This window comes from Pteronotus mesoamericanus, unplaced genomic scaffold, assembly GCF_021234165.1.
Source record: "Pteronotus mesoamericanus isolate MK-2021 breed Mesoamerican mustached bat unplaced genomic scaffold, CSHL_Meso_final contig_22, whole genome shotgun sequence".
NCBI lineage: Eukaryota > Metazoa > Chordata > Mammalia > Chiroptera > Mormoopidae > Pteronotus > Pteronotus mesoamericanus.
In genome coordinates, this window is record NW_026555090.1 from 7,078,096 (window position 1) to 7,090,977 (window position 12,882).

The window sequence follows — 12,882 nt, forward strand, 5'->3', positions numbered from 1 at the left end:
CCCCAAATAGTTGTGTGTTCAAGTCCTAACTTCCAGGACCTCGGAAAGTGACTGTATTTGGACATAAGAGCTTTAAAGAGATATTTAAGATAAAATGAGGTCATATGAGTGGACCCCAATCCAGTACGACTGGTGTCCTTGTAAGGAGAAGAGGACGCAGGCACACACAGAGGGAGGCACACACTGTGTGGAGACGCAGGGCGGAGAGGCTGTCTGCAGGCAAGGAGAGAGGTCCCAGGGGAGACCTGCCCTGCCTCACCTTGATCTCAGACTCCCAAACTCCAGGTCTGTGAGATAGATAAATTTCTGTTGTTTAAGCCACCCAGTCTGTGATATGTTGTTCACGCAGCCCTAACTAACTCACATATTGTTCAAAAAATGAATGGCTTAAAAAAAGTATAGCCTTTTTAGTAATCATAATAGTAATTGGCATAATCTTTGGGGGAGAGGAAAAGGCAGTTAGGCAATACATAGCAATAACCAGCAAATTCACATTTATAAGAGCTCTTAAGAAAATCCCCAAATGGGCTTAAAATTCTTGGCTCTGCCATGCGATGCCTTTTCCTTCCCAGTGGAGGATGGGAATAACAAATAAGACCATCGATATGAAGAGCGTGTGGCAAGACCAGTGCCCTGTCTGGACGGAGGCTGCAGAGAAGAGGAACATCTATATCTCCCCTGTTTAGAGCACCTTTGTTTAGAAATCTAGTGTGCTGGTTCTTTTTTATACATATGTCTCAGTGGTTAGATTCAGATGACATTTTTTACTTCATATTCCAAATAAATTGAAAGTATGTTACAAGTGGATTTTACCTTAGGACCTCAATTTCAGCTTCTGAGAAGACAGTAAGAGGGGTCAAACACCTCTATTTGGCTGGGACAATCACCAGATATTTGCTCAGGAGTGGGCTTTCAGCAAAACCCATCTTCTGCCCATCCCCAAATCACTGAGGGCTCCAGACCCGGCCAGCCAGTGACTGATTTTGCCTCTTTAGGCAGAGGGCTGTGAGCTGTGCAGGTTTCTGGATATTGGTTGAACATTGCATTTAATTGAAAATAAAGGGCATGTAGGAAGCTTTGGCTGGTTTATGCCATCAAAACAACCAAAATTCTGTCTGATTCAGATAAAAGAAGACCTTACTTTTGATTATTAGTAATTATCCATGAATATAAAGATTCATAGGTAAATTGTTCACCAGAATATTATTTATAAGAGAAAAAAATAGAAACACCTCCCTCTAAGTCACTACAACTAAGCGAAAGGTAATATTGGTAGTATCAGCCATGGTCTGACCAGATACAAATTATACTGTGAAGATGTGATTCTCATTTGTTAAACTATACCTACAGCCTGCCCTCATATTTTTTATTCTGTTTATCTATCCTCATTATTTATTTTTAATGAGACTAAAACAGGAAAAAAGAAAACATTGGGCCTGGCTTTGGGGGCAGAGGCAGTGGAGCACGGTTGATTGGGAAGGGGCAGCAGGGATGTCTCAAAGGTAGCGGCCATGCTCCCTGCCTTGAAAAGAGGTTGGGCTACACAAATACACACACTTGTCAAAGTGCAGCAAGTACATGTTTGGGATTTGTCCACTTCGATGTATGTTAAGTTATACATCAAAATAAAAAACAATAAATAAACATTGAATTCTAGCTAAAGGTATAAAATGCTCAAGTATTCCAAAGGACAGGTACTGCTATCTTCAATTTACTTTGAAATATGTCAAAAACAAGATGGATGAAGGAAAGGCCAGTGGGATAGGTAGAGGGATAGGTAGGTGCTAACACAGGCTTAGTGAAAATGAAATGCTAATGGTAAAATCTATGTAGGGGGCTGGACTGATGTTAACTCCGTTTTTCAACTGTGTATTTTAAATTTTTCATAATAAAGCATTAGGGGAAGGTGAAAAACAATAAATTTTTAAGCACACAAAAATTAAACATATTGCTAAAATAAATTGCCCCCCAGAGCAAAAATTACAAACCAAATAATATAACTTCTAATGAGTAAGTATAAATTTAGACAACTTCCCACACCCCCAGTACCAGGCAACCACTAACCTGCTGTCTGTCTCCATATTTGCCTAAACGATTTTGTGTAATTGGGTAGTTTTCTTATAAAAATTAGGACATATTGAAACATATCCAAAAGAAAGGAATGGCCTAGTCTATAAGCCACACAGAGTCCTCATGTGTAAGGACACATGTCGTTGTGGACTAACGTGAGACCGCACAGGCATCTTTGACTAACGTGAGACCACACAAGGCCGCAAAATTTAATAATCACTTAAGGAAGGACACTGTTTTTTGTTTTTGTTTTGGGGATTAAGTAACAGTATCTGGTTTGAATTGTAGTAACATTTTTTGTTTTAAGAAGGGTTTTTTTTGGAACAGCTTTATAAAGCTATTATTCATGTACCGTGTAATGAAGTGTACAAGTCAGTGAGTGTATTCACAGAGTTGTACAACCATTTAGAATATTTTGATCACCCTCAAAAGAAAGTCCATACCATTGGCAGCCTCTTTCAGTTGGTCCCCAACCACTAATCTGCTGTCTTTCTCCATAGATTTGCCTATTCTAGACATTTCACATAAATTAAATCATACAACATGTGGCCTTTTCTATCTGATTTCTTTCACTGAGCATATTTTTAAGGCTCATCCATAATCATAGCATATATTAGTACTTGATTCACTGTCATGGCTAGATAATATTCCATTGTATGAATATATCACTTTTCTTTTTTTATTCCCACTGACATTTTGGGTTGTTTTTACCTTTTGGCTATTGCAAATAATGCTGCTGTGAAGCTTTGTGTACAAGTTTCTGTATGGACATATGTTCTCTGATCTTTTGTTTAGATAGCTAGGGATGGAATGTTTGGGTCACATGGTAACTTTATGTTTAACCACTTGAGGAACTTCCAAACTCTTTTCCGAAGTGGCTGCCCCACTCATTTTGCATTCCCACCAGCAGAGTGTGAGTGTTCCAATTACTCCTCGTCTTAGTCAACACTTACTGTTATCTGTCGTTTTTATCACGGCTACCCTAGCATTGTGTTTTGAAGCATTTCATCTATAGTATCCACTGAACTGGACATTGGTAGACATGGTATATTTTACAAACTAAAAATGAAACATATCCTTACTTCAAGAGGAAATACCACAACACAAAATTCTTTTGACCATAGATCAGTCATTTTTGGCCCAATCATATCACGTGCAATTCTACCAATCAGAGTTCAGGAAAGTTGTGCCCTTTTTCCAAGAGGTACATGCAGAGTTGTTGACTTACTCCAGTGATTAGAAATTGGTAACTAAACTCTACTAGTTGTTGATGAAACACTTTGTCAGCTACATAGATTAATTGAAGAATTATTGTTGGACACATACGAAATAATCTACTTTTTGATATTGAAAAAAATGAATTACTGCCCTGGCTAGTGTGGCTCAGTGAATTGAGCGCCAGACTACGGACTGAAAGATCGCTGGTTCACTTCACGATCGGGGTACGGTGCCTGGGTTGTGGTCGGGTTCCCAGATGGGGGGTACTAGAGGCAGTCAGCTGATCGATGTTTCTCTCCTTCTCTTTTTCCCTCCCTTCCCCTCTCTCTAAAATAAAATCTTTTAAAAAATGAATTACTCAACATCAGAATTGATAATAAAGGTATATGATACACACAACAAAAACTGTTAATGAGCAGGAAAGAAGATGTTATGAGAACAAAAAAAAATCTGAATTTTTTTTTACAAAAAGACAAAGTGGACTCTTAACAAAAATGTACCTTACCTTTTATTAGTCAGATGCTGAATGCTTTGTTAACTCTAAATATAGCTGTAAAAACTATCACCCATTATACCCCAGGAACACATCATATTTTTGTTTATTCATTTGTAATACATAAATGGCACACAAACTTTTATTTATTTTAATATCTAAACAACACATTAACCAATAAATGGACATCAACAATTCAATAGAAAAAATGAGTAAAAGATAAATAAATACAAACAGCCTATAAGCCAATGATTCCTAGTCTCAGTCATAATTATAGTAATATGCATTAAAACAATCAATAATGGTATATATTTTTCCTAAAAAGTGACAAATATAAAAATATTTGATGATCTATTTTTCTATTGATCTTTCTAACATATTAACTATCTCAGATACAAGCTCCCATTAATTCAAAGAAAAATCACCTTTAACTAAACTAAGCTGATTTATTCAAAGTCATTCTCTCCCTGATTCTGTATCACTTACTAGACAGAAACTGGCAGACTGCCCCCAATAGCTCCCTAAATGTAGGCACATTCTAATAGCAATTTAGAGTTGTAAGACTTTCACATGATACTGCCTCAAATTTTGTTATGAATAAATAACTAAAATTTCATAATGAACCAGAATTTTCCACTTCCTATTGCCTTGGTTTACCTCTGCTTCCTTATAGATTATCTCCAGCTCCCTCTTCCTTTATATTTTTCTTTAAAAAAGAAACTCTATCTTTCTGCTTCTCTAAATCATGTTTTCTCAGCCTCTGCCTGTTGGCATTTTGTCTTTGATGCTTGGTGTGGGGTGCGTCACAAGTCCTATGCATTATAGGGTGTGTAACAGCACCTCTGGCTTCTACCCTGTATATACCAGGAGAATCAACACCCATATCCCCAGTTGTGACCATCAGAAATGTCTTCAGACATCACCAAATGTCTCTTGGGAGCAAGAATGCCCCTCACTGAGAACCACTGATCCAAATTCTCCTTAATACAGATTTGAAGTCTATTTTATTAATTTGCTTACATTTATTAAGTAGAATTTAACCAATCCACTTCTTTAACTTAGAGAGTAAAATTAAATGTGTTGTGATTATTATAAAACCAAAATGAAGTTACTTTTTATATAACCCATAATTCTTTTTTCTGTTGGTCCACACTATATACAAAAATAAATTGTATATTCATAGCCTGAATAAAATTGGACAAGATAAAGTTAATATAAAAAAACCAAAATAGTCCTCCCCAAACACTTAAAAAGAATAAAAGTAAAGAAATCTATCTCTGCCATATATTAAATCTACAATAATTAACTTTATGGAATTGGCCCATAAAAGACTAATTAGGAAAAAGACCAGAAATAGACTCAAATACTACTAAGAATATGGTATAATTAAAGGTAGGATTTCAAGCCTGCGAATTGTAAATTTGGAAAAAGTACATTTGAATTCATACCTTGACCTTTAAATCAGAATAAGTTCCAAATGAATCAAAAATTTCTTTTAGTGTAAAAAAAACGTTAAAATATACAATGAGCTCATTCTTTCTAAGGATGGCTCAAAGCTGATTTTAAAAAAACCTTTTTATAAAATTCCTCTTGGCAAAACACACACACACACGCACACACAGCAAAATTGAAAGACATGCAACTGTCTAGAAATATTATGTTTCAACTAAACACAGATAACAGAGTAATTTCATTAATAAAAATTTTCTACAAATCAACAAGAAAAAGGCCAATAACCTAATAGAAAAAATGGGCCAATGATATCAAATAGCTAGATTGCAGAAAAGAAATATGTGTCAATTTAAAAATGCAAAGTCATTTGGCCTCGCTTGAAAGAAATGCAAATTAAACCACAATGAAATATTATTTTTCAACTATCTAACAAGTTTAATAACACAATATGTTGATGAATGTGAGGAACTGGCATCCTTTTTTTTCTTTCTTTTTAATCCTCACCCAAGGATTTTTTTTTTTTCATTGCTTTTAGAGAGGAAGGGAGAAAGAGAAACTTCAATGTGAGAGAGAAACATCTATTGGTTGCCTTCCATGCATGCCCAGACCTGGGATCAAACCCACAATCTAAGTACGTGCCCTAACCAGGAATCAAACCCGCAACCGTTTTATTAACGGACAATGCTCTAACCGACTGAGCCATACTGGCCAAGGCGGGAACTGGCATTCCTAAACATTGCCAGTGGGAATGCAGATTTGTACAACTTGGTGAAGAGTAATTTAGCAATGGCTATCAAAATTACAAATGTATATGCCCTTTAATCCAGAAATTATGCTTGTAAGAGTTTATTCCTACCGATATTCTTGCATGTTTGCAAAATGATACATGTATAGTTTATTGCTGACAGCATTTTTACAACAAAATAGCAAATCAACCTATATGTCTATTAGTAGGAGAATGAGTAAGGAAACACAGAGGGAATACTACTATGCAGCTGTAAAAATAAGGGAGCTCTTTAGGTAGTGGTATGGAATGATTGCCAATATATATTTTTAAGTAAAAAAACAAAAGCCAGGGGAAGAGCACCATGGTGAGTATACCACTATTTGTATGAAAGAGGGAAAATGTATATTTAATATACACACATTTGTTTAAAATGTATTTGGAAGAATACCCCACCCCCCCAAATGGAAAGTATTGATTGTCCCCAGGGAGCAAAACTAGGTGACTGGGCCACAGGATTGGGAGGAAGTCCATTCATTACATGCTCGTTGGCAGCTTGTGAATTGAGTATTGGGAATGTAATACCTAGTGAAAAAAAATGAATATGCAACTAAATCAGGAATGATGGCTGTGTTTTTGTTGTTGCAATGAACATTCTTATACAATTACAAAATATTTATTACCATATATTTATATTCTATTAAAGTTCTATTTAAAAGTGGCTTAAACTAAGTTATTTTTCATTTATTTTTAGTTTTTTAAAATTAAACCAGAAAATAAATGTATTGAGTTTCCATTTTCTGCTCAGATTCTACTTGAATAACAAAGAATTACAAGATACATACATGATAAATCCTGTAAGAGTTCAACCAGTAAGCATTCAACACTAGAGTAACAGAGTGAAATTCTTTGATCGAACTTCTTTACTTAGAAGCCTTTATTGGCTCTCCTTAAGTCTGAGAATAAAGTCCTGTTAAGCGGCCCTCCCTATTTCTCCCTGCCTATTCTATCCTACTATCCCAGTAGGTGCCACGATAGAGCTTTCACCCTAGTTTCAATCCATCAAGTCTTATTAAATCCAGGCCACATCTGCAGTCAAAGAAAAAGTGATATTCTTTTAGTCATTTCTAAACTATACTCTCCTGATGGTACACATGTAAGTCACATTTTAGTTATTTTTTCCTACTACCTCATAACTCTGTGTGTTAGAATTCAGGAACACATAGATTTTCAGATAGTTTGGTGGAGTGCAGCGGTTTTCAAGAAACAGAGCTAAGGAGTTTCTTGGTTTTTTTCCCTGTGAGCCAGGCAGGGAACAAGGACATATAGGATCTTTAAAGAGCCCAGGAATGTATGACACAAAGATGAATGGAATCTGATCCTGGAGGACCATAGGACCCCACAGGGAGCTGATGGGGATGCACTTCGTTGTTTTCTGAGGTCCCAATGATACAGTTTGGAATAAAAGGGACGTGTTTGCAAGACTTTCCTCCTGGAACAATGGCGGTTGTGGGTGGTTCTGGGAGGAGACTTACAGAGACACACAGACTCACAAAGAAGGTTGTTTACACCAGTCCATGTCTATATTAGAAGTTGGCCAACAACTTTGTTTGGTTTTTTTCGTACAATGGCTCTAGTAGTGCTTAGTGGTCTTTAACTTCATTCGAAACAATTTTACTAGATTATCTTGTGACAACTGTCATTTCAGTGTGCATTAAAAAAATCAAAACTGGTGAATTTTTGTGTAGCAATTTTAATGTTGAAGATGGAAGAAAATATGCAACATTTTTGACATATTATGCTTTATTATTTCAAGAAAGGTAAAAACGCAACTGAAATGCAAAAAAGAAATTTGTGCAGTATATGGAAAAGGTGCTGACTGCTTGAACATGTCAAAAGTGGTTTGTGAAGTTTCGTGCTGGAGATTTCGCACTGGACAATACTCCACAGTCGGGTAGACCAGTTGAAGTTGATGGTGATCAAATCGAGACATTGGTTGAGCACAATCAATGTTATATCACGCAGGAGATAGCTGACATACTGAAAATATACAAATCAATAAAGTTATTGGTGAAAATGAAAAACATGTCTTTCATTTTATGGAAAAAAACTATACAGACTTTGGCCAACCCAATCTACATTTTCAGGTACGTGGAGGAAATCCAAGATCATTCAGTGGACTCTTCACTGTGGAAGAAGTCCAAGTCTCAATTTACAAGTGAGTGTAACCCTGAAAACTTGTCTCCCCCTCCTAGGTGCACCCCCACCCGCAGCGGACAGTGGCTAAGATGGATACAGCTCTAGGGCTCCTATGTCATAAATTTTCCAGGACAGTCACAATTTCAAATACTATGTTCCCAATTTTGGACCATAAAATATGAATTTTGGTTCTGGAAATACAGTGATTGTACTTCTAGGCTATTGACCTTGCACAATTCCTTAGCATTTCTTTCTTGGGAGTTACCTCCAATAATGGGGACCATGAGGATTGAAATGCATAGAGGCCGGTGCCTAGTGGAGGCCACAGCCTGATCAGCGAGCGGTGAGTGCGCTGTGGGACAAGGGTGACGGCAAGGCCAGGGCTCTGCTCAGCGGCGCTGCAGTCGGCCTTGCCTCCTCACCTGAGCCCCTCAGGCCCTCTGCCCAGCCGAGCCCCCGGCCAGCTCTCATGGGCTCCAGAAGACAGAGTCCGTCATTACCGTGTCATTTCCTTTGCTTTCTAGAGAATATTACCGAGCAAACCCGTTCAAATGCCTTCAGAGGTCAGCTAATAAAGTGTTGTAAATATGTAAAGAAACCTGATTTAAAAGGAGGGTCAAACTTACAGCCAACAGGACATTACATGCGCCTAAAAGGTGTTCCCATTCAAAGAAAGAATTTCTAAAGTTGCATTTACCAAATGAAATCCATGCTGCCAGTTTCCATTCCCTGATTTGAAGTGTCCGCATTGGCATCAGAGAGAAGAAGGGATCCTTGGTGGAATTCTGTAAGCTTTCACGAATGCATTCCATGCTTAATTCTTGGTAACCAGTTTCTTCTAAGATGGAGCGTATGTTTGGGTCTTTGGCACATGCTGCCTCCTGTGCACGTCTCCACGGGCAACCTGAAGTTCTCTGCAGTGGCTTCCTTTAAGGCTTTCCAAAACAGACTCTGCCGATTAACTTTTTTTTCCTCTCTATTCTCCTAACATCACATAATAGATCGGCTATGTTCTGGAAACAAATTAAAACCCTGGTGTGTGGTTGGTTAATCCCACCCCTTTTCTCTCCATGTTCCCCAATGTTCAGACCCTTTGTGCTAATTAGCTGTGACAGATGAGTCACTCGTCTTGCTGTCTCCCCAGGGGAAGAACAACTTGCTTCTCTTAATGATCTGGGAGACCTTCAGAAGTCACCACATGGAAGCTTCTGTCTGAGGGAGAGAGGTTCAATCTGAAAAACCCAGCGCAGACCGAAGCTCAGCATGGGCGGAAGCCCAGCCAGCCCCAGCCTCAGACCTCAGAGACAGATGGGGCTCCCCGCTGCTCCATGCTGCTGGGATTTTAGGGAGCACTGGCCATTAAGGTGAAGCAAATGTCACAGGCCCAGCAAGGACAAGGTCTGGCTGTCCAACGTTGGCAGAGTCATCAGCCCAGAAAGGGATTAAACAATTTAAAGTGAAATAGGCCCATGGGTGGCAATAAGGACCATGCAAAGAGTAGAGGTCAGTTATAAAGGGGTCAAAATGAGGCATCGATGGGGACCAAAGAAGGAGAATTCGGGGCGGTGGAAGGTTTAGGGGAATTTGAGGCCTTTTACCAAATCCCTCTAAGACTGTTACCTGAAGAGAACTTGCCAAGTATTTTTTAATTTTATTTATTGGTATTAGAGAGAGAGAAGAAAGGGGGAGTGGGGGGAGAGACAGAGAGACAGAAACAGGTATTTGGTCCATTTATTTATGCATGCATGGGTTGACTCTTGTTTGTGCCCTGACCAGGGATCAAACCCGCAACCTTGGTGTATCCGGATGCTCTAACCAGCCGAGCTGCTTAGCCAGGGCTTAGAACTCCCCATGTGTTAAAGGGTCTCTCTAGACAGTTAATGAGATCAACAATCACCTATAGCGTCAGAAGCTTTCTAGATCTGCTCCTGAAGGCTGGAGCTCTTCTTCTGTCATGAATTACGTTCAAAAGGGAGATCAACATCATATCGCGTCTTGGCCAGGGGAGTTCACAACATTCGGTGAATTTCAGGCTCTGTGACTGGAGCCCTACCTCCTTCTAGACAGAGTCAAGCTGGAGTCCTGATAGCTACGTGGACGGAGATTAAGCTCAGAGGCGCAGGCTCACTCTAAAATGATAGAAGTAAAATAAAATACAGATTGGCCTGTCACGGAAAACTGCACTCGTGGTAGATTGGTAGCTCTATGAAATGACATTCACAGGTTTCATTTAGGTTTACTTTTAATCTTGAAAAATTATGATATTTATTACATTATTGCAGAATGTGTCATGTTACGTAACTAAATTCATTTAGTTGAGACTTTATTACCTTTCTAATAGTTACAAATCAGTTTTTTCTTCTCAGATATCTAGACATTATGTTGAAACACTGTGGCAAAAATGGTATGGTAAAAAGCAGTGTTTATGCTCAGATATAATAATTTTTATTGCTATTCGCTCCAGGAATCCCCTAGTCTAAAATGGATGGTAAGTAACAATTTTTACATCAGTAACAGCAAGATTTTACTACATGCCAGACACCATTGTAGGCATTTTACATACATTATCTCATTTAATTCTCTTAACAGTCCTAAGAAGCAGGTGATTATTATTGCTTCTCATTTTACTGATGAGAGAACTGTGGCACAAAGAGGCAGGGAGCTATCATACTAAAGGGATTTCTATGCTGAGAATAAAAGTCAACACTGAAGGCTTGTTCTGTTTTAGTTTCTCCCAAATTGTAGTCAACTAAATTACTCCCTGTGTTGTGTTACCATGGTTGGCAACTTACAATGTATGTTTGCTCCTGAAGGTTGATTTAATAGACAATTATTTATAACTGTGCATTGTAATGCTCCTCAGGTCTCTGCCCAAAACATCACTTTAGAAATGTTAAAAAAAAAAGTTGTATTTCTAGGCTCTACTCCAAGAACCTGATTAGGTGAGAAGGCAAGAAGTCTGAGCTTAACGTACCCTCTGTGGAAGTCTCATGTGCAGCCACTTTTGAGAAGTGCTGATTTGGAGCGGTGGGTTCTACAGTTTTTAAATCAAGCTCTCCATAGAATTTAAAGTATTTGGAGACTGGATAGCCACTGCTTGTATTTGTATTTATTCATAAATAATACACATGTATTATTTTGCCTACACATTATATATTATAAAATGTATGCAAAAATAAAAGTCAAGAAAAGCTGAGGTAAGAATGAAAAATAATATTTTCAAATATGCATTGAGTAAAGTTCCCACTAAAACTGCAATTACCAATGAGATTGAATTTTCCTCATTATTTGAGCAAAATTTGATTTAATATTCTATTGTACAGAGGCTTTTCAGGCCTGGTTCTAGGTTTAGTTTATTTTTGACACTTAGTTTTAATGATTGCTATAAGTGAAAAAAGAAAATTTGTAATGCCTCCCAATAAAAAAAGTACATCATTGGCAGTACATACTCATTTTTCAATGCCATCTGCTAATTAAGCAATATTTCTTTTTTTAATGAAATGTGGCTACTAATAGTCCCTGATATAAGTCAGAAGTTCTTGCAAACTAATTTAAAAATATGTTGAATTTTAATAATTTTAAATAAAACCAGAGGCATGGATACATGGGACAGACTGACAGATCACAGAGAGGTCGGGGGCAGGGGTAGTGGAAGAGATTAGCCAGAGGACATATATGCATATATGTGTAGCCCATGGACACATGGACACGCACAGCAATGTGGTGAAGGCCAGGCAGGGGGGAAGGGCTGCGGTTGGGAGGACGGGAAAACCGGGAAAGCAGGGGCATCTGTAATGGTGTCAACAATAAAAATTTAAAAAAAGATTTTTAACCTGGAGACTTAAAATAAAAAGCATTAAAACCATTTATGTGGAACAATTTTGTGTGTTGATTTTTCCTTTATTAGGATCCGAAGAGGCTACCAAACATTTTTTATTAGATATAATGAAATTTCGTAGAGTACCTGATAGGGTATTGTATGACCTTAAACAATGCTGAAAAATTATCTTTGTGTTCTGGAAATATATACATATATATGATCTGTGTATACATATAATCTACATGTATTTATAATTTGTATATATTTAATACTTCCTCTCTCTATATACTGTCACATAAATATATGCATACATTTATATATAGTTATATACTAGTAAAAATATATGCATATATGTACATATGTATTTACATATAGATAGATAAGTATATATACTATATATTTGTATGTCTATGTTTACATACAGTATATATGTGTTTATACTATATATAAGTATACATATCTACACATGTATAGTTAAGGTGACATTCATCATAATGGCAGTAGATATAAATGCACATTTCTAGGAGACTCTTTTTTGTTAACATTTGGCAGACTGTCTTCTTTTTTTACCTTTATTGTATTCTTTCCATTACCATTTAGCCCTGTTACACCCCCCTGCCCCCAGCGATCACCACACTGTTGCCCATGTCCATGAGTCCTTTTTCTTCTTCCTCGATCCCTCCACCCCTCGCCTCCCCCGACCCTGAACAGCTGTCCCCTGCTTTCCATCGATGAGTCTAGTAGACTTCTGAACATTTGAAAATAGTTCGTGTCAGACCTGCTGGGGCTAGTGTTGTCACGACTTCCCGGTGTATTTGAAAAAGGGCTCAAGCTGGAAGGGTAGCGCTGCCATTTTCTTGTTTTTTACCTGTGCCTGCATTATTACCATGAACTTCCAACTGAGAA